General features: G+C 47.0%; 1 long non-coding RNA gene across 3 annotated transcripts; it reads left to right on the plus strand.

Annotated features, from left to right (window-relative positions):
• The first annotated feature begins 2,086 nt into the window (after positions 1-2,086).
• On the plus strand, positions 2,087-18,701 carry LOC306670397. 3 transcript variants are annotated; one of them, XR_013766389.1, is made up of 4 exons: positions 2,087-7,846; positions 11,212-11,358; positions 12,309-12,587; positions 12,934-18,701. It is a non-coding gene; the product is annotated as an uncharacterized lncRNA (long non-coding RNA). The 3 variants fall into 3 exon arrangements; XR_013766390.1 differs by having other exon boundaries at positions 2,087-4,075; XR_013766391.1 differs by having other exon boundaries at positions 2,088-11,358.
• Positions 18,702-23,739: the final 5,038 nt, after the last annotated feature.

Raw genomic sequence — 23,739 nt, forward strand, 5'->3', positions numbered from 1 at the left:
TTTGGTTTTTTGGGTTTGGCTTATTTCTCTTAGCATATGTTTTTCTATTCTTTTAATAACTTTATTATTCTTCCACCTTTGTTTCTTTTAATCCATGTAATACCCACCTTTGTATATTATATTCAGTAAGGGGTCAAGTTTTACCCTTTGGCCTATAATAAGCTAGACTTCCTCAATCTGTCAGTACTAAATTGATTTGTCACGTTATTTCTACTGTATTTTAAGTTCTTTCATATATGCATCTGTGAGGGTCTTAGCAGGAACAGAATACAAGCCCAAATGGACTAACCAAGGAAAGCTTAATAAAGTATTACCAGGTTAAGAACACAGACAAGGTAGTAGGAGCACTCAACAGCAACAGGGGATGCCCTCCAGCACCCATCTACCAGGCATGGATGGGCAAGGGTCCTGAAAGAGCAGCTATCAAAACCAAGAGAAAGCTGTAGCTGGTGTTTTGGTTTTCAAAGTAGTTAATAGCCTAGGCCCTACCTGCAACCTGGCAGGAGGAGAGATAGAGCATAACTACCCTCTTTCTCCATTTCCTCCAACCTCCTTCCAGTGTCTCTTGGTGGCAAACTCAGCAGGGATTGAAAGTGCAAGTGAGTATGATTAATGACATGCAGGAGGCTGGCCTCTGGCAGCAAGGCAGAGAACAGTGTAGAGAAGGGATTTGGAGGGACAGAGACTACTCATGTGCACCTCTGCTGTGTGACAGAGGAGTCTACCTGTTCTTGTGTCAGTGCTACCCAGTGCTTATTCTGTGGACTGTAGCATGTCAATATTGGGGAAGTTGAGTTCTCCCCTCTTCTTCTTCTAAGGTTTAAAGATTTTAGATTAACTGCATTTAAATTTCTCCATGTACATTTTAAATTGTATTGAGTTCTCCAAAAATCAACTGAAATTTTGACTTGCCTTATATTACATGTTTATATTGATTTTGGAGAAGGAATATGTTTTTAACATTAAGTCAACCCATTTGTGAGCAAGGATGTCTCTCTACTTATTCACATACCTTCTGTGTTCCGAATTAGGGTTATACTCTTCTACATAGCGGTCCCTCGTATGCGTGATTAAATTAATCCCTAGATTCTTTCTATGTTGTGGCTACTAGGAATGGTGCAAATATTTAGCAAGTACCTTCTACGTGTGCACCCTGTGCTAGTGATATGGGTTTTGCAGTGAACATAATATGGTTCCTGCAGAAACAAACATCACTCGTGTAAATGGACAAATCCATGACTACACGTTGGGATGAGTGATCTGAATCGAAGGCCCAGGTTTCCTCCCCGGCCCTCGGCCTTCCCTGTGTCATTCGTTAGTGCTCTATGTTACTGTTCTTACCAAGTTTCAGGCCAGATGTCAGGAGACAGCATTTCCAACCCCAGGTCTGATTCGTCAGGCCAGTTTGTTCATCTTTAGAAGGAAGGGCTGGACTAGACTCTCCAGTCCAACTTCTAGGGTTCTTCAACACATCCATCTTCTCTCTCTCTCTCCCTTCTTCTCTTTCCCTCTCTCTTTCCCTTCCTTTGTCCCTTTATCCACCCTCCTTCTCTCCTTTTCTTCTTGTCTCCCCCACCCGGCTTCATTTGTTTCCTCCCTCTCTCCCTCTTTTCCTTCTAACATAATTGAGTGTGAAGGAGAGAACAGTATTACCAAGGGGAACAGAACAACTGAGTCTAGTTTTAAGTGCTGTTGGGATGCTCAGTCCAAAATGCCCACAGTAGAACATGCAGCTGTGGATCTTAGAAGAATCCAAGCTGAACATGTACAGTTGGGAAACTGATATGAATGAGAGCACTAAGGACAGTCTTTATAAAACAAAAGAGGAGAATTAAGCAAAGAATCTGGGCAACTGAGCCATTTAAAGTAAAGAGAAGGGAACAAGTCTCTCAGAAGAAACCTGCCACCCTTATGGTGTGACATAGGGCAAAAGGCCATTAATCTCCTATGCAGTCACTTTGGAAGGAAGTTTAATTAATGACTCAAAAATTTTCAATATTCTTTGTGTATCAGTCTTCCTGGGGCGGTGGGCGGGAAGCTGGGCAATTGATGATCAATTGATGGTCAATGTAGCATTGACATTTAATGCTTTTACTAACAAGCTATTAGAGAAAGACACCAATATTCCCTTCTGTGCCTCTGTTTGCCCTTCTGTAAAATAAACATAATGGTAAAAACTTTGGTGAGGGTGAATCTAGATACTGGGAAAGCAAATTTCTATAGAATTAGAAAACCATAGTGCTAGTCTTTTTGATAATACCAAGGGTTAAATTCTTTTTCTGTCTTTGACCTTTATTCTCCATTCAATAACTAACTTTCTTGTAAACTAGTGTTCATTCCATTCTCACATATCTATCTATTCCTTCTGTTCCAATTCCTCTGGGCTCCCCACTCCCAGCAGTTGGGAGATCAGAAAGATACCATCTGCTGATTAGTAAACAGACATGTATTCCATTCTGAGTTGATTGGATCAGGGTGTCTCTTGATGTCCTTGTTCCAAATGTTCATACATTCCACCGCATGCTCATTTATCTAAGGTCACACCCCGAGGCTCTGTGGCTGGAATGAATCACATCTGAGCTGACCATCCTTCCTGGAATCCATGGGCTGCAACGTATGTGAGTTTAGCCAAAGTGGACACCTGCCACCTCCTTAGAAGAAGGCTGATTTCTGGTGATCACATCTTTACCGTCTACTTGGGGGCCCTGATCAGTGAAAGCTGATGATCACAGATGAAACTTCTATTGGGTACCCTCTGAATATTTAACACTAGGGTGAAGTGGGTATACAGCGGAATAAAATGTCCACAGACTGGGTCCCATCTCCTCAGAAGGAAAGAAGAGAGCAGGGGATGGTGGCAGGTTTGGGGTAAAAACTTAGGGCATTTCATGGGCTTTTATTTTTCTAGTCCGAATTTGATTTTTAGCAGCCTATAACTCCCCAAAATGAATTAATGCTCTGCCTTAAACATCCAAAAACCTCTCAAGTCCCTCTAAGCTTATTGACTTCCGCTGGCTCCTCTTTCACTCTGAAGCATGTTTATTTCTCTGGGAGTTGCAGGCTCTCGTGTTCACAGGGTTTGGCGAGGGCCTTGATGTGTCCCCCTCCAAGTGGGGATGAAGAGCTGCAGATTTATCTGGGCTCTACAGCCATCTTCCTTGCATTCTTTATATCCCGGCCGAATGTCCCAGAGACATTAACAAATGAAAGGGGGATTGTTAGCTTTTTCTTTTTGTTAAGAGATGTTGAAGAAACAGAATGAAGAAACAAAGCTAAGAGGAGTCCCACTGGAAGTTTATAGGAGAAAATATTTCTATTATGAAAGGATCCCTACACCAGGGAGTTTGCCTGCCACTTCTACTTTCCAGGAGTCTAGAGTGCTTGTCCAAAGTCTTGTAAGAAGGTAGGGACAGAATGGGGACTAAAACGCATGCTCTCTTTCTCCAACTCTAAGCCTCCACTCTGAAGAGCAGGGAAGATTTAGGGTCCACAGAAAGGAGAATGTGTGGCCCAGCAGGGCTGATCATGCACTTGGCTGGAGCCTGGAGCCTGCCCATTTTCTCTTTAGGGCCTGCGTGTGACTCCCTGGGGAACCAGGATAGTCTTCTCTTGCTTTCTGTCTTAGTCTCTTCCCCTGGAAGCTTGGGTTTTTCAGAAGTTCTGCCATCAACATTGCAGAGCTGATCTGGGGTGGTAACTGGGGGAGTGCATCTATGGGTGTGTTGGGCCTCTCCAGGCCAGCTCTAAGCTACACGCCCACCACTAAAAGCAGGGCTTGAAAGCTAGCGGGTGGGGAGTGGATATTGGTGTCCTAGAGATAACATGGACTTAGGGGTCTGACAGATCTAAATCTAAAACCCAAATCTACCAATTCTCAGTTGTACCAATGTACACAACAAGCTACTTTCTGAGTCTCAATTTCCAAACTTGATTTTCACAGCAACCATTTGAAGAAGGCATCTTAGAAAACCAAGCGTCAGAGAGGTAGAATCCCACTCCCCTCAACCCCTCCATTGGGATGCTAATCATCTGAAGGGGGCAGGTAATGGCTGATTGAGCCCTCCCTGCATGCCAGGTACTGTGTATTGATCTACACGTCAACTCCTCATGGCCGCTCATGGGAAGGAAAGGCCTTGCTTGTCCTGTTTAATGGTTGAAGAAACTGAGGCTTAAAGAGAGCAGAGACCCTTTTTAATGTTCCTTACATGTTTTTTGAAGCAAGTAAGGAAATCCTTCTCACTTTACAGGTGAGATGCTAAGATGTAGAGAGGAAATAAACCATGTGCTGGGGTCACACATAAGGAGTTGGTGGTGGAGCTGGGTCTGAGTCCAGATTTCCTGGCTCTCAACTCAGGGTTCTCTCACTGCCTAAACTTGCTGGGCCCAGCCAAGCCCAGGGAGGGCATGCTGCCCTGGGGTGCTGCTCTCCTGGACCAGCCTCTCCCCTCTTGCAAGGGAAGCACGGCCTCAGCCCCTGCCAGACGGCCGTGTTGCCCAACTCATGGGCAGGAGCCAAGCTTGGCAGCCTTTGGTGGGCATCCAAGTCAAGTTGCTCTTTCCTGGGCTGAGTTTAGCGTGCAGCATGGCTTCATCTTCCAAATATGTCCTGCCAGACAGGCCTCAGCTGCTGGCCGGCGGGGCACTTGGCGGCCCGAGAGAGCTTGGCGCTAATTGGGCCCAGCCAATATAAATCATGGTTCTCATTAAGAAGAAGTCCAGCCGTTCCCTGGCAGGCACAGGGTGAGAGGTGGGGAAGGGAAAGAGCCCTTCACAGAAAGGGGTTGAGTCCTGCAAGGGTCCAGTGACCTTATGCGAGTATCCAGCTGGTTCTGGCCCTTTGAGGAGTGAAGAGGCTGCGCCCAGAGGTCTCTGATGATTTGTGCCAGGCTCTAGAGCTGCCCTGTTGCATTTGCATGTGTGTGTGATGTTATTTTCCTCTCTGCCTGGAGCACCATCGGGAATGGTTCTCACTGCATTCCGAGATGTTATGGGTCAAGTGTAACCCAAAAAGGGGAGGTAAAAGAAGGTCTTCCTCAGGAACAAAGAATACCCCCAGGGCTGTGATGAGGCCTAGAGTCTTTGTAGAAGAAGACTTGGATTCCCTGGAGGCAGGAATGCCCTCGAATAGGGAAAGGCTGCTGGCTGGGTCAATGATGGGGAGGTAGGAGGGATCCTGTCAGGGTCTATCCTGTCTTAAGAGCGGGTTTGAACTGGAAACAATGGTCAGATTCATACTTAGTACTTAGGAAGCTCCAGCTGTGTGCCAAGTACTATGCTAGGCCCTGGAAATAATGAATGTGACTCATTTAATGCCTTATAAAAGAAGACCTGGAGACCAGAAGAAGGCAGCTGAGGGGAGGGTTCTGCAGGTGGAGGAAACAGCAGATGCAAGAGTGCTGATTGGTGCTGAGTGATGTTCTGAAGGAAGAACAAGGAGTCAGGAGTCATAGTATACCGAAAATGAGTTCCTGAAAACATAAGGAAAGATGATGGGGTAAACTCTGTACCAGGGGTACATGTGCGACCCCTTGAATTCAGAGGAAGAAGTCAGAGACTGACTTGAGTTGGTCAAAGGAGATAGAACTCCCAGACAAGGTGGCATCTTAGCAGTGCTTTGGAAAATAAGTGGAGAGTACTGGAGAGGACGTTAGAGTAGAGGCAGGAGAATGAAGGAAAGCAGAAGAGACCCAAGAGGGTTGCTGCCCGGGAACAGCAGAGTTCCACATGGCTTTGAGGGAGGATGCATGGGCAGCATGGAGGGTGGACGCAAAGGTCAGAGTTGAGGCTGAAGTTTGGTCCATTAAACAGTGTTCCATCTGGGAGGGACCTTAGTTTGTCCAGTGATTTCTTTAAAAAACAGTTTCCAACCCTGCCCATGCATCAGAATCACCCAGAGAGCATTTATACAAATAACCAGTCTTCAACCCCTGAGATCCTGGGTTGGTTGGTCTGGTGGGGTCCAGGAATCTGTATCTTAAAGCAAGCTCCCAAGGCAATTCTGAGGTAGAGTGGCTATCAGTAATTTTTTTTTTTTATGAAAGATGCTGATAAATGAATTGGAGAGAAATAAAACAGAGGAGAGGGATAGAGAATGCTGATACAATTTAAACAGTGTGGTCAGGAAAGGAAAACCTGAAGAAGTAAAGAAAGGAGGTGTGGGGAGGTGTCTTCAGGTGGAGGAAAGAGCAGATGTGAAGGTCCTGAGCAGCAGCGACCTATGTTCTGAAGGAAGAACAAGGGGGCCAGCAGTGCTGGAGCAGGAGATGAAGTTAGAGAGGAGATGGGAGAGACTGGTGTATAGAGCTTACACCCTGAAGGGGTGATTTAGCCCAACTCTCCACCATCTCCAGGACAGGACTGGAGAAGGGAAACTCGATAGCTTCATCTTCTCTGAGCCCCTCTTTTGCACAAGTCTCTGTACCAGGTTGTGACTGAGGAGGAAGAATGAGAACACAGGCTCTGTCTCCTTGGGGATTCCAATTTGAAGGGAGAGGCACAGACTCCCATAATCCTTCTCTGCAGGAGGCATGCTGGAACGCATGGTACTGTGCTGATTTCAACTAGTGCACAAGTGGCGTTGAAGTGTGCAGTGGTCCTGAACAAAGGTGGGAAGGTGATTAAACAGATGGAAATGAGTTGCTCCTTCAAGGGTGGGAAGGATATCACAGGCACAGCAGAAAGGACTTGCCTGAGAAATCAGAATCAGTGCAAGGCAGACATGGAGCCCAGATAGGTGTCTGTGGTTGGGGAAGCAGCACGAGTATGGGGTTAGAATGTCCTAGGTTTGGGGCCTGGTTCAGTCTTGACATTTGAGACTAATGTGTGGCACATGGCTTTACCTCTTTGAATCTCTCTGGTTTTAATTCTCCAATCTTTTCCATGGGTTAATCCCTACTCCAAATATTGGCTATGGAAATTAATGAAGTACGTAATACAGAGTTATGTGTCTACCAACCTAAGGCTTGGCATGGAGTGTGTTCCCTGAGAACTGAATTTCATCTCACCCCAAGAACAGTTTGGTCTGTTTTTCCCTCCATATACAACACCATTTTCGAATTTTATGGGAGTCATATGGCAAGGTGGCACCCAACAGTTCACAGTAACAATTCACAAAAGCTCCATTCTATTGACCATTGTGCTTCTGATCTCAACTACACCCTGAAGGTGGCATTTTTATTGTTGCCCCATTTCACGGGTGGAGGGGAGGGTTTATGAAGAGTCAGCATGGTCAATGAGTGAGCCAGAGCTTCTCTGTGTGCTATTTCCTCTTCACCTGTTGACCTTCATGGCCAAGGGCACACAGACCTGCCATACCAAGGAGAGCCATGCATTTCTTAGTAGGTCCTGGAGCTGGAGAAGTTCCCTTCCCAATCCACTGGAGGGAACCCAGGTGACAGTGGTCATTTGGCCCTGCCCCCTCTGCCCTACCAATGTTTCCATCCTGGCTACCCCAGTCCTACCCTCAGCTTTATTTGCTCTGCCTGGCCTGGAATAACCAATCTCATGGGCAGGGACCTCCTTCTAATTTGATATGGGTCACTGGGGAGGGAGCTGCAATGGGTGGGGTTAGGCTCACACATACAGATTAACTCTTTTTCTGCTAAGGAAAAAACATTTCTAAGGCAGTTTGGTGAGGTGCAAGTTCTCTGTTCTTTCAGTAAGCTCTTCCTTGAGTCTCTTTGACACTTCCTTCAGTGAGGAAGGGGCAACTAGACCTACCCTCACAACCAATGGGAGGCAGAGGAGAAGACCCTCAGTCACCACCCATGCTGAAGGACTGTGAGGAAGACACAAAACCCCAGAGCTTGCAGAGATGAATCCAGCTCAAGAAACACTCTCTCTTCCAGTTAGTATGGCCATCCATTCATTCATTCAGCCAGAACTCACTGAGCCTGCTGTCCTCTGTGTGCCTGGGCCCTTGGGAGTTAGAGATGACTCTGACTGTTTAAGAATCTCAGGACCCACTGGGCAGGGGGCAGAGCCATACTGAACTCTGAAATAAGTCATTGAAAAAAACAATGGTAGAAAACTGGGAGTCAAAGCCACTTATAGGGAAAGGAAGGCTAGAGTGGGGCAGTGGGGCACCTCCCAGGAGGAGGGGACATTTTTCTCAGGTCTTGAGGAAGGTACAACCTTTGCCCATCCCAGCTGCAAAGAAGGGCTCCCAGGAATCCACATGGACCAGGCTCTGGGTGTTCTGGTATAGTTATCTTAACTATCTGGGTCTTATTTGAACTTATATACCAATTATTGGCCAGTTTTTAAATTTATCAATCAAGCTTTCTAAGATTTGATTGCTTGCTTTGATCACACTTTTCAGAGGAAGCAATTGATTAAATAAGAATAGGCCATTTTTCAGACCATGAATCCTGACTCCAGATTCTGAAATATCATCTGTATGTTTTTATCCACATAGCTGGGATCTAGTTTAAATCCTTCATTTAACCAGAACATGTTCTCAGAAAAAGTTCCTTCTCAATCACCTTCCCACATGTGGGGTAGGGGATGGAGGTGGGAGAAAAATAAAAAAGGATAAGAAGTCCCAGTTCCTCTCACCAGGTAGAGGTGTGGCTGGAGTTGACGTTTCTGGCTCCAGAAAAGTTTCAAGGAACACGGAGGCTTGGCAACATTGCTGGCTAATGACAAGGGATTTTGAATGAGAGAGAACTGGGTTCAGTCCATGGTTCAGATGCAGATCAACTAGCTAACATATCTGTGCCTTGCATATTTTCTGCCGATTATTAAGAACATTATAGAGATAATGTAAAGTCCTCAGTCCTGGGCATGGCACTTAGTAAGTACTTGTGGAAAGGTTACTGATAAATCAACGGAAATAGTCAGACCATTGGACAAGAAACTTCAGGCATCCTGTTACCGCCATGTCTATCACCCAGTTCACATTCACCATCCGCACCCACCTGAGCAGGTATAATCTGGGGCCAGATGCAGAAGTGCTCAAAAGCATATTAACAGTGAGAATGAAGAAATCAGCCCTAAGCACTGCCATTGTGGGAATCTGAGCGCATCTCCCATTCTATGATGTCCCCAAGTCAGCAGCACCTCCTGGGCTACTTACTTCAGAAAAGACCCAGAGCTCCTCTTCCAACCCAGGGGCTCTGCCCCTTTAAAAGGCCCCTTCTCATCTTCATTCTACTGGTTTTATCCATTACCTATGAATGGAAATTGAAGCTTAATTTTTCTCGCTTGAAACCATTAACACTCTGGGCCCTTAACAGGAAACGCAGCTGAGCTTTAATTAGCCACAGCAAGCCCCCTGCATGAGCTTCTAGCACAGCCCAGGGACTTCAAAGATAAAGGCTTCTCCATTCTTGCTAATCACAGCTATTAATGAGCCAATTAAGGCTGTCTCTAGGCCAAGGCACACAGCTCTCTTAGTAGCTTGGGCAGACCACTCAGTCCTGCTGCCGGGAAGCTCCTCCCCCTACAAGATGGAATCTGGTGTCCTTGGGAACAGAATGACTGGGATGCAGAGTCTCAGCTGGGTTGGCCTCCAGGTCTGTAGCTTTTCTGCTCCAAGTCCTAGGACTGAGCAAAAGTCCTCTCTGAGAGGTTTTCCTCAGGGAGGGACAATAAGCCTATTTCTCATGAGAAGTAATTATTATAACAGGAATGTAAGTCCGTGGTTCTCCAACTTTAGCATGGTTCAGAATCACCCCAAGGCCTTATTAAAATTCCCGGCTGGGCTCCACCTTTAGTCTCTGACTCAGTTGTTCTGGGAGTGGCACAGTGAATTTACATTTCTACCTTGTTCTCAGATAATGCTGTTGTTGCTGGCTCAGGGACCACACTTTGAGAATCACCACTCCAGACTACCGAAGGGGTTGTACAAATGTGAACTATTACATGAAGATTTTAATTGTATTCGCATCTATAAATGTCCCACCCTACCCCACTCCTTTCCTTCACCTGTGTCTCATAGGAAAGTTCCAGGAGCTTCCCACCCGGGTGACCAATACTTGAACACACCAGTGTTTATCACTGCATAGTACCCCACAGTGCCTACTACTCAGTCCTAGGCAGAGGTTGACAGGACCACTTCTTTGCTAATGTAGCTACCAAGATTCCATGTACTGATGTCTGCATAGGTCTTCAGCATCTTCTTTGGAAGGAGAAGTGGATGAGGACTACCTGGTTGCAGAGGAAACAGAGTATGTTTCCAACAGTGCAGGTTGGAAAGAGGAGAATGTGCAGAAAGAAGGGCATTCCAGTGCTGGGAACAGTAGCAAAGGGTGGGTTATAGGATAATGCCTGTGGATCTTCAACTGATGGCTTAACCAAAGTCTAACTAAAGTCCCTCATGTTGCACTCTGCCTGTCTCCTAGGCCACAGGAACACAAACTCATATGCTTTTCAACTACTGCCTCCTGCTTGTAACTCCTGACAGCATGACTCATAGTCACAATGTGCTTCTGGCCTTAAAGACAAGATTTTGTGGTCAAAAAGGATGTTAACAGTTCATGTACATCAGACAATGGGTTTCAGCTGGGACTGTTGCCTCCTTGTCTGATTCCTCATGTTCACTCCCACCTCTGGGCCTTTCCTCACTCTGTTCCACTGTCCCATATGCCCTCCTTCCCCTTGCCCTCGGATTCACATCTAATTCAGCCTTCACAGCCCACCTTAAATTTCTGAGAGCTTGTTCCTGAATTCTACCAGTTTGGCAAACTTTGCTTTATAGACAGCGGATTTCAAAGTGTATACCTGGAGACCTTGGGGGATGTTAGAATCTGTCATGTGACTGAAGTCCCTCTCTCGGGAGTGCTGGACTTAGTACAGGAAGTCAGGTGTTTCCTCTGCAGGACTTCTCAGAGTCTTGGGTATGCTCCTGCAAATTGGGAGACTCAAGGAGGATGTTGAAGCAGCAGCATTCCCCAACTTAATTTCACTGCAGCACATAGAATAAACTCTTCCCACGGAGGACCTTGATTTTACCTTGAGGATCTGGGCCTTGAAGAATGGGTGATTTTAGAAAAGCTCAGAGTGGCAGACTTGGGTTCTAAATCTGGAACTTACACCTTCTTGAGTATTTCAATATCTGTCCAACAGAGACCAGGGTTCTTACCTTCAAGGGCTGTTTCTCGGTTCATAGAAGAACTATGAAATATGAGAAGAGCTCAATCCAGGGTGAGGTATACAGTAGGGGCTCAATAAATGCGATTTTTCTCTTCTCCCTTTTGTCTTTTCTGGTAGAAGTACACTATGCATAAAAAATGAACCCTACCGGACTGGCGGTGTTCATGTACTCAGCAGATGAGGATGAAGCCATTCACAAGAACAAAGGCTGGAGCAGCGCCAGCTCCTAAGGAATCAGTCACCCAAGCAGACTTCCTGGAGGAGGTAGGTCTCTGCTCGGCCAGATTTGGAATCTTAATTCTCCAGTAAGGGCCTGTGGCGCGGGAGGCATCTCTCCCTGAGCAAGCTACAGCAAGAATCTTTCTCTTTATTTTCCTTTTCCACCCTGGAGGCCCATTTCCCCACCAAATCCAGCCGACGCAGCACTTGCCTTCCCCTCCCACTGCCTGAACTTGGCCCACATCTCAAGTTCCCCTAGGTGTGAGCCTCAGAGTGGGGCCCTCCTGGCTTGTGGAAATTCACTGGGCCCGGCCTCTCCGCCTGCCGTAGAAGCCTGCCGTGCTGATGCCCTCAGGAAGTAGGGGGCAAACAAGCCACTGGGGCCCAAGCAGTCTGGGGTGCTGGCCTAGGCCCTACTACCCCAACCCTGGCCCCGAGGGATGGGAGAGAGCAGACAGCACTGTAGATTCCTCTCCCCAGATTCTGTATCACCTTCGGCCAACACCAGCCCCTCCAGGGCTCATTTTGCCCTGAATTTGTCTAATATCTGTAACATTCCTAGAACTAGCATTCTTTTTACTGATGAGAGAACAAAGACTCAGGGAGACAGCGGGACACCACACCTGTTCTGAAGTCCAAGCTTTTTCCCACTGATGCTCTGGAGCCCTTTCTTTCTCTCTGTGTCCTTCCTGACTCCCCCTCCAGAAAGCCCTCACCTGAGGCCATGCTGACCTCTCTTTCTGAGTTGGAACCACAATACTCAGCTCCCTTTAATCTGGATTTCTGGGAAGAAAAGGACTGGGCCAATGTCCTACCAGTGTAACCCTAGTGCCTGGCACTGCACACATTAATCTCCATGTGTGCAGAGAAGGAACAAAGGATAACTTTTGAGACTACATGGAATGGACAGGTCATGCGCTTCACTGCCCCCATCCAAGTGGCTCAGTGTCTTCTCAGCACTCTGTGGTTCTTCCCCTTCCCCTTACACCACACAGGGTTGTTTCCGGCTCAGGGCTGGGCGTCATCTGCTTTACCCTCCTGCGACCCAGCTGGCTTCCTGGATTTCATCAGGGCCCCCAAATATTCATGAGCAAACCCCTGCGGCTGGACACACTCAGGAGGGGCACCGTAAGATCTCGGCTCCAATTCTCTCCCTCTGAACGAGCTGCGGTCCAGCACGTTCGCGTCAGACCTGGAGCTTGCACCACCGCCCGCCGAAACCCACTTCAATGATTAGCGAAGGTGCCAGGGAAATTATGAAAACCATGTGACAGGTAAATGGCTGTTCCTGCTACTTTCTTAGGTTTCAAAGGGAGGATGGCTAGCTCCAGCGTGTGGGCTGAGAATTCAGGCTTTGCAAGTGCTTTCCAGAATACATGGGGCAGAGAAGACCCAGCAGGATTCTGCTGCTCCCTCCAGTGAATCCCAGTGGGCCTCTCAGACTGCAGTACTGGGGTCGTTTGCAGAATTGGCTCCAAACTAACACTGTGGCTTTGTTCCCTCCATGAAGAGCAGATGTACAAAGGGGTTCTGAGCAGAAACAGGGCAGGATTAAAAGCCAGACAGCTCTGTGGCTGGAAGACACCTTGGGTCACTAAGTCCAGTCTTTTCCCTTTTCAGACAGAAAAACCAAGGCTCAAGCAAGATGTTTGCCCAGAGTCAAACAGCTTCTTGTAGATGGAGCCATGGCTAGAGCGAACACATTAGCATCTCTGTCAGACCTTAGAAAAGACTGAATGATGGATATCCGCAAGGAATCATGCCCAGCAGCCTCTCTTTGGCTGGTCATTCTACCCCAGGCACATGTGACTGGCTTAGGGGTAAAGTTGGGCAGTGCTCGGGAAGGTGCCTTAGGCAGTGAAGGCTGGTTGTGTTTTTGCCTCTGGCCACCTGGCTCTGTCCCCCAGGGATCTGGGTGTCCAGAGAACTCGTAGCAGAACACAACTCAAAACAGAACGTAGCCTGGTCACCACATTGCCTTTGGCACAGGGAAAGGAGAACGTACCATTGGTAAATATCAGGTGCCTTCTACAAAAGACCCATGAAATACTTGTGAAGGCATCTTCCACATCTCCACATGGAGACTCCTATGGGTCTTCCTGTAAATACGCATGTGCTAGCACCTTCACTGGCTCCCTTTAACCCTAAGAAATGGAAGCTAAGTTCTTCCCACGATGCTCAAGACATTTACATACTTACCTGTCCTACCTCTCACTCATCATCTCTGAGAACTGATCTGTACATGCCATTCATAATCATCATGTCCAAGTGCTTCTGGATCTTAATAAAACCCCATAACAAAAATAAACAAAAAACCCTACCTGTAATGTTCTTTTCTCTTTGTCTGGAGGACTACTTATCCTCTGTAACTTAACAATCAAGTGAAATGTGTCATCTTCTCTGTCAGTTCTTCCTTTGATCCCTAATCTGTTGTGCCTCCAAAATCTATCCCAAATCTGACTCTTTTACTATCTGCATGGCTACCTCCCAGGTCAAAGTCACTGTCCCCTCTCACCTGCTCTATTGAAATAGGCTCCTAAATGGCCCCCCGCTTTCCACTTTTCCCCAGTATGAGCTCTTCTGCATGCAGCAGTCAGGGTGATATTTTTTCCTACATCATAAGACAGATCATATCTCTTCTGTGCTTAAAACCCTCAAGTAGCTTCCATTGCAATCCTTCCTATGGCTTCCATCATCTCCCCAGCCTGTCTCCCTCTTGTCACGTCATCCACTCTGCCTTGACCTCTGTGTTGCAGCTGCAGTGATCACCTTCTGGTTTCTCAAACAAACCAAGCTTATTCTGGGACTTTTGCCTTCATACTTGCCTGGAGGGTTTCCCCCACATCCTTCCATAACAGGCTCTTGTCATAATTCAGGTCTTGGCTCAAATATCACTTCTTGGAGAGGTCCTTCCTCCCTGTCCGTTCCACAGAGCAGTCCCTGTTGTAGTCCCTGTTTGATTATTTTTGCAGCAATCATCCCTACATCAAGTGATTTTATGTATTTGTTTCTATGTTTATTTTCTGTGTCTCTGGCTACAATATAAGCTCAAAGATGGAAGAGATGTTGCCTGTCTTGACTGAGGTGTCCCCAGTGCCTAGAACAGTCCTGGTATGGAGTGGGTACTTGATAAATAAATATCTATGAATGACTGCATTAAGCAGCATCCCAAGAGACAACGCCCTGTGGAAGAAGGAGACCTTTGTGGGCTTTCTGGATGAGCTGGAAGAAGGTGGGTAGGATTAGTGTAGGTGGAGAGACTCCAAGAAGGTATCCTAGGAAATATACCAGGATCATAAGTGGACTGGTTGGAAAGAGAAAAAAAGTGTAAGAGAAAGAGTGGCTGGAGCAGGAAGTCTGGGTGCTAAGCAGAGATGGAGCTAAGGTTATCTCTGTGCCTTGGCAAAAGGCTGGAGTTGGGGACACAGGGGGCAGGTGAGGAGGCAGACTCTGGAGGTCCTTGAAGACCAGAAAGGAACTCCCCCTACTCCCAACTTTTCCAAAATCCATTCCTGGCAGTCTTCCTTTGCATGTACATGGTACTATTTCCAATTGAAAAAAGACAGGAGCCATAGGAACTTAATAGTCACATAATATGCTCATCAATAAATGGAAATGATTCTCACCCCTGCTAGGACTGAGCAATGTCTGAGCCAATGTGGGGTTTCAGAGAAGCAGGGGAGGAACTTCTCTGAATGAGTGGCAGTTATGCAATCCTTGTCTTCAGATGGACTTTCAACCACCTCCAGAACTAACTTTTAACCTCCAATGCCCTTTAGCCCACCTCTGTTCAAGAGGAGGTCAGCTGCTCCTTGCACACCTCCAATGACAGGTGATATGAGAGCTCCCCACCCATATTGCTAGTCATGCCTCTCAAGGAGTCTTCCTTTCTTCATACTGAGATGGATCAAGTCTCCTTGGAATTCTTCTTCTAGGACTTTACTCCAATTCTGGGATTGCCCACTCTGCCCCCGGAGGACACACAAAAGCAGGCATTACATCCTCTAGGGCCTTCTGGTCAGACTCCGTACTCTGGGCACTTCCACTCTTTCTCTATAGTGTTGCTTCCAGACGCCTTTCAATACTGAGCACCTCTTTCTGGCTTGACCCAGTTTGACTCCACTCTGCTCCCATTGCCCTGGGGAGCATCTCCACAGAAGAGTGCCAGGTGACTTAAGAGACCATTGCATACTCTTTCAATCCTACTTCAAGATCACACATATCACATGACAGGTGAAAATGTAAAATGGTTCAGCGCTATGGAAAATAGGATGGTGGGTACCCCCTAAATTAAACAGATCCAGCAATTCCATTTTTCAGTATGTAGGCCAAAGAATTTAAATGAGGCACTCAGACACATGTATACCAATGCATGGTGCAGCATTATTCACAATAGCAGAAGGCAGAAACAGCTCAAAGGGCCATGGATGAAGGGACAAACCACATGGTATATTCACACACTGGACCACTTACTCTGCCTTAAAAAAGAAGAGAATCCTGACACATGCTCCAAATGGATGAACTTTGAAAAGAGTATTCTAAGTGAAGTAAGCTAGAGGCAAAGGATAAACATCCTTGATCACACATGTATGAGATACCTAAGATAGGCAAATTTATAGAGACAGAAAGTAGAATAATGGTTACCCCGACCTGGGGGGATGGGGTAGGTAGGTACACATAAAGGGAGTTGAGTTTCTGTTTAGGATGATGAAAAAGTTATGGAGATGGATAATGGTGACATCAGGTTGTACAACATTATGAGTATACTTAATGTCACTGAATTGTACAGTTACAAGTGGTTAAAATGGTAATTTTACATTATTTATATTTATTTCAACAAAAACATATCTATCCTCCTCGCAACGCCCAAAATCAGTCAAGTACCAGGCATTTACGAGGTACGTGCTAAGTACAGGGATTGTTTCACACACTGTTCATAATGACGCCAAGAGTACTTGAATTACTTTATTTAATCCACACAACCTTCTCAATTAACTGTCCTTGTACCAATTTGATGAATATAATGGAGGTTAAGAAGCTTCCTTAAGATTACGTAGTGGTAGCTCAGGACATAACTATGAGTGTTCAATTCCATCAACCATGTTCTTCACTGCTATATCTGGCTGCTTCCTGAAAGACACTGGGAAATGCTTGAGAGCAAGAGAAACACGCTTGTGTATGTGCACACACATGCGAGTGGCGCGCGCACACACACACAGCATGAAGGTGGCCTGACGGGCGAAATGTGTGCAAAGGCTTCTTAAGAGGCACAGCCATAAACTTTGGAAGTGGGCAGCTCATCTTTTGCTCACTCTGAGTCCTCAGTTAAGATTGTCGAGTGGACAAGTACTGAATGGTCACTGGTGTGTCCTGAGGAGGCCAGTTTTTCTGAAGGAGGTGGCATTTCAGCCAGACCCTGTTGTGCAGGAAGGTGAGAGGAAAGAGGACCTCACCCTGCTTTCTGTCCATAGCCTATCGACCTCCAGCCTGGGCTTAGGGGAGCCTCTGTCCCTTTGCACATCTCCTACCCCAAACTTCCTTGCTACTGGTATCTGTAACGTTGTGGGCTGGGCTTGTGTGTCTACTGCCACAGGCAGGCACTGTTGTTGGGCAGGGTCCCTGTCTCACTCTCTAAAGCCCCATGCCCCGCCAGGGGTGGGGCTGGCACAGAATTACCTTGTGGTTTCTCATTGAAAAGATGAACAAAGGGAGCATGCTGGAGAAACCTACGGAAGAACTCAGCCTTGAGGAGCTCTTGTTCAATTCTCCTTATTTCCCTATAATTAGAACAAATTCCCGGTTAGCTCAGTTTCCATTCCCGAAGGTGGGAGGAATTCAGGAAACGTCTCCCAAGATGCTGAGCCCTTCTCAGTCTGACTGTCTAGACATGTGACCCACAGGCTGCCCTTGGTGTGATCTCGTGCAGAACTGGTGGGGGCTGCCGCCACAGCTGGGGCACATTACCTCTGGGGCTGGCACGGCCTCTGTTCTAGGTTGAGGAGTCCCAACTAAATGGCTGAAGCATTCACCTGGCTGGCAGTTGCTTGTGCTGGTGAGGCTGTGTTGCTGCCACAGTGTACAACCCCAGGGGTGCAATTCACCTTGAAGACAAAGTAGATCATGTTTTCTAAAGTAGTCACACAGGAGCAGAGGTCAGGTTGCTAGTGACAGGCTTGTCTTTGTGGCCATCTCTCCAGCTGTGTATGCTACTGATACCCTCAAGAGCTCCACTGCTCGCCCAGGACCTCTCTGCCATCTGGATTCCCTAAGTCGATTTGTTTTTCTCTCACCTCCAACTTGTCAACAGGGCAAATGATGTTTGGGTAAAGTTCTATTATCCTCTCTGAGCCTCACTCTCAAATTTGGACAAAATAATCCTGACGGTCTCTTCATCTTGAACAAGCTAAGGCTCAAACTAGGACCATCATACATTCTCCATTAGCTCTCATTTTGGCCAAGTTCATTCCCAGCTGCTCACAGTCTGGGTGATCTGGGCCTTCTGTGCTGCAAAACTCAGGCCCTGTGCAAACGACTGGGCCAGGGACTGTCAATGTGACATCCAGCTGAGCATCCCCAGGGATGGTGCTTCTATAACCAGCCTACTGGGATGAGGGTGGGAGACTGAACATTCCAACTCAGCCCTAAGTGGCCTCAGGGGAGAATTTAGAGGAAAGGGCAGTGGGAAGCTTTAATCCTGGGGAATTTAGTCACTGCAAGGTAGATTTCTAAATGGGTAAGAATTTGTGCCTCTTTCCAGCCTCCACAGACTGCAGAGAGAGAGGTTTTAAATACCCAAGGTAACATGGCTTAACTTGGTCAAGCTCACAGTTGAACACATTCCTCATTTGGTTCCCAGGACTCAGAAATGGTCAGGTAGTGGTAATCATGGGGGGCATTGGAGGTGCCATGGGAGAAATGAGATAATGGTCTTAGGCATTCCCTGTGGGGTTATAAGATGTGCCTAATATACTTACAGGGGCCTCCTTGACCACCGTGGGGCATTTTATGACTTGGTAGGATTCAGAGTTCTCTTGTGTGGTCCTCTTATATGGAGAAGCTGAATCCCATGGAGGAAAAAAGAGTGTCTCCAGACCACCTTGGAACAAAGGAAGTTAATGGCAGAGCCAGGGCTAAGACTTGGGTCTCCCATCCATAGAGTGGGCTAGTTCCTTCACTTTTGACAATGTGACTTCAACACCAGCCACAACCAGTATAAATCAGTGCCATAAAAAATGTCACATGCAGATATTTACCACATTGCTCATTTACCAAGTCTTTGCCCTGTGCAGGTTGTGAACGCAGAGATGATAGAGCTGGGAAGAGACAAGTGCCACCCTTGACCTTGGGCTGCTCAGGAGGGGAGTTTAATAACCTGAGAATAGATACTTCAGGAGGGAGGAACTGGGGGATGGGGAGCACATCTGGCTGGAAGGGGGACTGGGAGTTGGAAATCTGCTCCTGTTTTCTGTTTTCTCATTTTTATTGGTCTTATCTCCCCTCTTACCCCAAGACAGGGATTAAGGCTCCCTCATTAATCTGGGAGTCTCTCTGACTGACCCTCTGAGTCAGCCTCTCTTCTCCCAACACCCAGCATGACCTCCCATTGAGTGACTCTCTCTAGCTTGTCCAGGCCCAGCTCCCACCTAACTCAAGCCACTGTATCTTACCTGGAGCACCACTGGGCTCCTCACATTTCTTGTTTGATTCTCAGGACTCAGAAATAACCCGGTGGTGGTGATGGTGGTGGATTATGGAGGTGCCCTTTCACCTAGCCTCCAGCCCATGCTGTCTCATACCTCCCACTCGTAGCTGCTAGAGTGACCTTTCTGAAGAAAAACGATCTTTTGGAACTGAGTTTTATGGGTAACTGACAATGCCTCCACCGCACTTCAGGGCTGTTCTGGGACAAGCACGGTCAGTTTCTATCAGTGTCAGGATCAGTGGAAGAAAAGCAGGTGGAAGGTTTCAGGTCTGACATAGGTGACACAATCTACCTTCCTGAAGGTCCAGGGTTGTAACCGGTTGCTCTGAGAGAGAGCAGAGGGACTTGTGGTAGACTCCCCATAGGAGACATATGAGCAGGGACCTGAGATCCTTTTGCTTACTTGGACATTCTAGAGGGTGTTTGGGCATCAGAACCAGGCATCAGATTCTAAACCAGGATGTAAGAGCACAGGCACTTCATTGCACTGTGTCTGTTTCCATGTTTGTACCCCTTCTTGGGTGGTAGCAATTTGAGAGCTTTTGTGAGGCTGATTCATCTCTGGAGCCCAGTTGACTAAATCTAACAAGTGCTTACTGAGTGAATGAATGATTTGTGAGCTGCTGAGATTCCAGAATTACTCCGGGACTGGGCCCAGCCTCTACAACTGAGGGATGGTGGTGGGAACTTGGGTGTGGAGAAAAGGCTCCCCTCTGGCTGCCAGTCTCTGAGAGCTTCCCCACTTCAAAAGACTTGTAGATAAGAAGGGCTTTCTGGGCGAAGTGAGACCATGCCCTCCCTGGCCTTCCCCAATCCCCCCACACCAAATGTACACATGAAATCTAGTTTCCTTATCTGTCTGAGCTCAGATCTAGCACCCTGGGACTTGAAAGGCACAGGGAGGGAATTGATTGTCCATCCAGATGTCCTTAAAGGCCTCCAGCTGTGGACCACAGGACATTGTTCCTTCTGAGGTGCCAGCCACAACTTCCACCTGCACAGAGGTGTGAGACCTTGCTTGGATTGGAATGGAAGATGCTGCCTGGAAGGCAGAGGATCTCAGCAAGGGCAACAGAGGCAGCTGGAATAATTCTGGGAGAGGAAAGTATACGAGAGGATAAATAAGTAGAGGTTCTCACCTTTGAAGAGAAATCCCCTGTACGGAGTCTTTAGTTTGCATGTGATGAGTGGATGGTTAGATGGATGGAAGGGTGGATGACTGGTATGGATGGAGGTCCATTCAAAGACTTATCAGAGATGCAATGAATCAGGACCAGCTAATCCCCAAAGAGCTCACTGTAAGCAGTTGGTGATGATACCACAGTTGAAATTGAATTTGGGGTTGGGCCTTGAAAGATGGAAAAGGTGTGGTTACAGGTTGAAGACAAGATTGAGCTGAAGTCTCAAAGCATGTGCAGGGGTGAATCCCCTGGGATTTGAGATGCTCTAAATATTTCTTGGACCACTTTGAGATGAAATTCAAATGACCAACGATTTTGGTTGATTTTTGCATTTTAAAATTGGATTTTGGTGTTGACATTCATGTCAAGCTTATGGAAAAAATTGAAAGTTAATTTTAATTAACTTAATAACAGTTTAACTCCTTAAAAAATTAAGAAAATCCTATCATCCTAATGTATTCTGTGCTATGTGAATCAAAGCTGGAAAGGGAAGTGTAGTTTTTGTACAGTCTTTTTTAACATAATCTACATGAGGATTATTATGTGCACTTTCATATAGACACACTTGGGTTCAGGGAATTACAGAATTTGTTCCAGGTCACATAGTCAAAGTTGGCAGAGATGAGATCTGGTGCCTTAGCTCGGACTCAAAAGCCACCTGATCTCTATTATATCTCACAGATCTACAGACCTGTCTCAGCAGAAGGACCCCTGGGTACTGCTGCTGGAATTCCAGAGCCACAGAAACAGAGATTAAAAGCTTTGAGTCTGAACAAAGACCCGGAGGCAGGAGGACCAGGGGTGAGCTTGGTGGGGAAGTGGTTATTGTTCCTTGTGACTGAGGAGAGTGTTTGCTTAAGAGGGGAAAGGAAGATGAAGCTAGAAAGGGAGATGGAGCCTGCTTATGGGGGGCTTTGAACACCGAATCCAGAACTGCTCACATTTCTTTATGCTCCTAAGGATAGAGTTGACACCAGTAGCTGTTTTACAGAAATATTATATGCCAAAAGAAGAAGAAGAAGAAGAAGAAGAAGAAGAAGAAGAAGAAGAAGAAGAGGAGGAGGAGGAGGAGGAGGAGGAGGAGGAGGAGGAGGAGGAAGAAGAAGAAGGAGGAGGAGGAGAAGGAGCAACTTGATGTAAGGGAAAATGATATTCAAGTTATTTGAATTCAGTTTCTGCTCTATAAACAGATTTAATTTAAAAAAAGCTTCAACTATTAGCATTTATTAACTACTTGTTTTGTGACAGGAACTTTTTGATCATTTTACATGAATTAACTCAGTTTTCCACACACTAACCCTATAAGACAGGGACTGCTATGAACCCATTTTACATATAAACAAATGGAGGTAGTAGTTGTGCACCTTGGACAAATGACAAATGATCTCTGGGTCTCAGTTTTGTAGTGATTTGAACCAAATGAAATATCTGATGTGAGCACAGCCACATAGTTAATATGTGGGAAATGTTTGTGGGATCTTCATCTGACATGAGGAAGGAAGCATCAAGTCCAGAGTTTTCTAACCCTAGACTTTGGTTCCTTTGCCGTACGTACCTTGCTTCCTCCCAAGGGTTTTACATACAGTCAGTAAGCATTAAATAGCTGCAAAATGGTTGATGAGATTGTTGTGAGTTCCAGGGTCTGCTTTGGACTGGCTGCCTCCCCCATCTCATCCCTAGGAGGGATGGGGTGGGTTTTCCAGAGCTGGGAAGTCCCTTCCTGCTCACACAGGCGCTTCCCTGATTCCTAGGAACTGATCTCCAAGTGGAAAGTTTTCAGACAGCTTCCTGGGAGGGGGTGGGCACTCCCTGTCATAAAGGTTATGCTTCCCTTTATGCTGGTGTCAGCCCTTGGGCGGGGTGGATCCCCGTCTCTTTGGGTGGTATGTGCGAGACTTGTTGGCTTGTCAGAGAGCCAAGTGCGGATGAGGAGTGAATGTGCCTCATGTTGCCGGGTGGGTGGGTAGCGGCTTGTGTTGTGCTAATGTGAATGCATCAGTCTTCATGCCCATTTCCTCCTAGATGGGGATTATCTGGTCCTTCAGGAAAGAAAAACCACTCAACTAATGAAATCCAAGCTGGGAAGTTTCGATTGGGGGCGTTGGGTAGTGGGCATACTGCATCATGGTCTTTGAAGGGTGGTCTTTTCTCTAACTCCCTCTCCTTGCTTGGAATTTCTGCAGAACTGGTGACAGGACCCTTTAGGGTAATAACATCTGCAGATCCTGGCCTTGCATTTGGCTCTGAAGGAAGGAAAGAGGGCAATGAAGCTAGTAGTGTGGAAGGTAGGACTCTGGGCCAAAGACAGGATGGAGAGAAAGGATGCAGCCAGGCAGACGAGCAGGCCAATGGGGTTCCCAGGCATTCAGGTCTGCCAGTGACACCCAGGGACATGGTGGTGTAGTGGGAGGTGCCTGAGCTCTGATGTCACTCACATCTGAGACTTGCTAAAAGATACCTGGATTTGTGTTAAGTCGGGTCAGTGCAGAGCTGACCAGTTAGGGGCCCTGCGGCACAGGATGGCAGCAGGAAGGGAGGGTGGGCTTATTTTTAGAGTCAAATTGCTGGCAGAGATCACAGCCCCTCTCCTGATCCTGCGGAAGGATGTACCTTAAACCACCTTGGGGTGGGAGCTATTCTCAGGAAAGTCCAGCTCGCCCTGACCTGCCAGACCTGTCAGACCCTCCCCCCATCCTCTTTGGAACCTCCCAGCTGGAGTTTGTTTGCACAGCTGGCCTGGGGGTAGCTGAGTCGGTGGGGAGGGGCTGCCCTCTGGGTCCTGCGCTCTGGCCAAATATCCTTAGGTCAGTTGGAAGGAGCCCAGAATGGTGAAAAGGGGCTTGCAGATCCACAAATGTGATGTGGAATCCTGGAATCCTGGAATCACAGGCTGCTACCTTCCTGCTGCCTAATCTCTGGCAAGTCATGGACCCTCAATGAGCCTCCATTTCCTGGTCTGTAAAATGGAGAGAATACTGTTTGTGGCAGTCTTTGGGGGGAACTAAACTTGATTACACATGTGAATAACTGAGACTAACACCTGATACACAGTGGGGTTATAAACGTCAGTTCCTTCTCTTTCTTCTCTTTCTAGTCCATTTCTTCTCTTTTTCACCATACACTAATTATCCCTGTGTATGTTCACTGAGTGTCATGGGCAACAGGCCTGTGGATGCCATGGTGAGAGAAATGGGCTCCAGCCCTCATGAGCAGCTCAGAGACTCATGGCAGAGACAGACAAGAACAATCCATAGGGTAGGTGGGAATAGGAGATGCTGCTCAGAAGAGGTGTTGCCTGGACCCTGCTAGAGTTCCCTCAGCTCATCTTCCTAGTGGTCAGATGCACTACCTGAGCAGTGGGCAGCTGCATCCTTCCTGTAGCACTGTCCCTCCAAGGAGGTTTCCAAGTGGGTCCCCACAAGGCATTCCAGTAAGTACCGACAATAACAACTCTCAGACCTATGCGGAGAGGTGGGTAACATTATCACCCCAGTTTGCAGGTGTAGTGAACAGTGGCAGGGCGTGATAGGAATCCAGCTCTGG

This window comes from Sciurus vulgaris (assembly GCF_902686455.1).
Source record: "Sciurus vulgaris genome assembly, chromosome: 1".
Taxonomy (NCBI): Eukaryota; Metazoa; Chordata; class Mammalia; order Rodentia; family Sciuridae; genus Sciurus; species Sciurus vulgaris.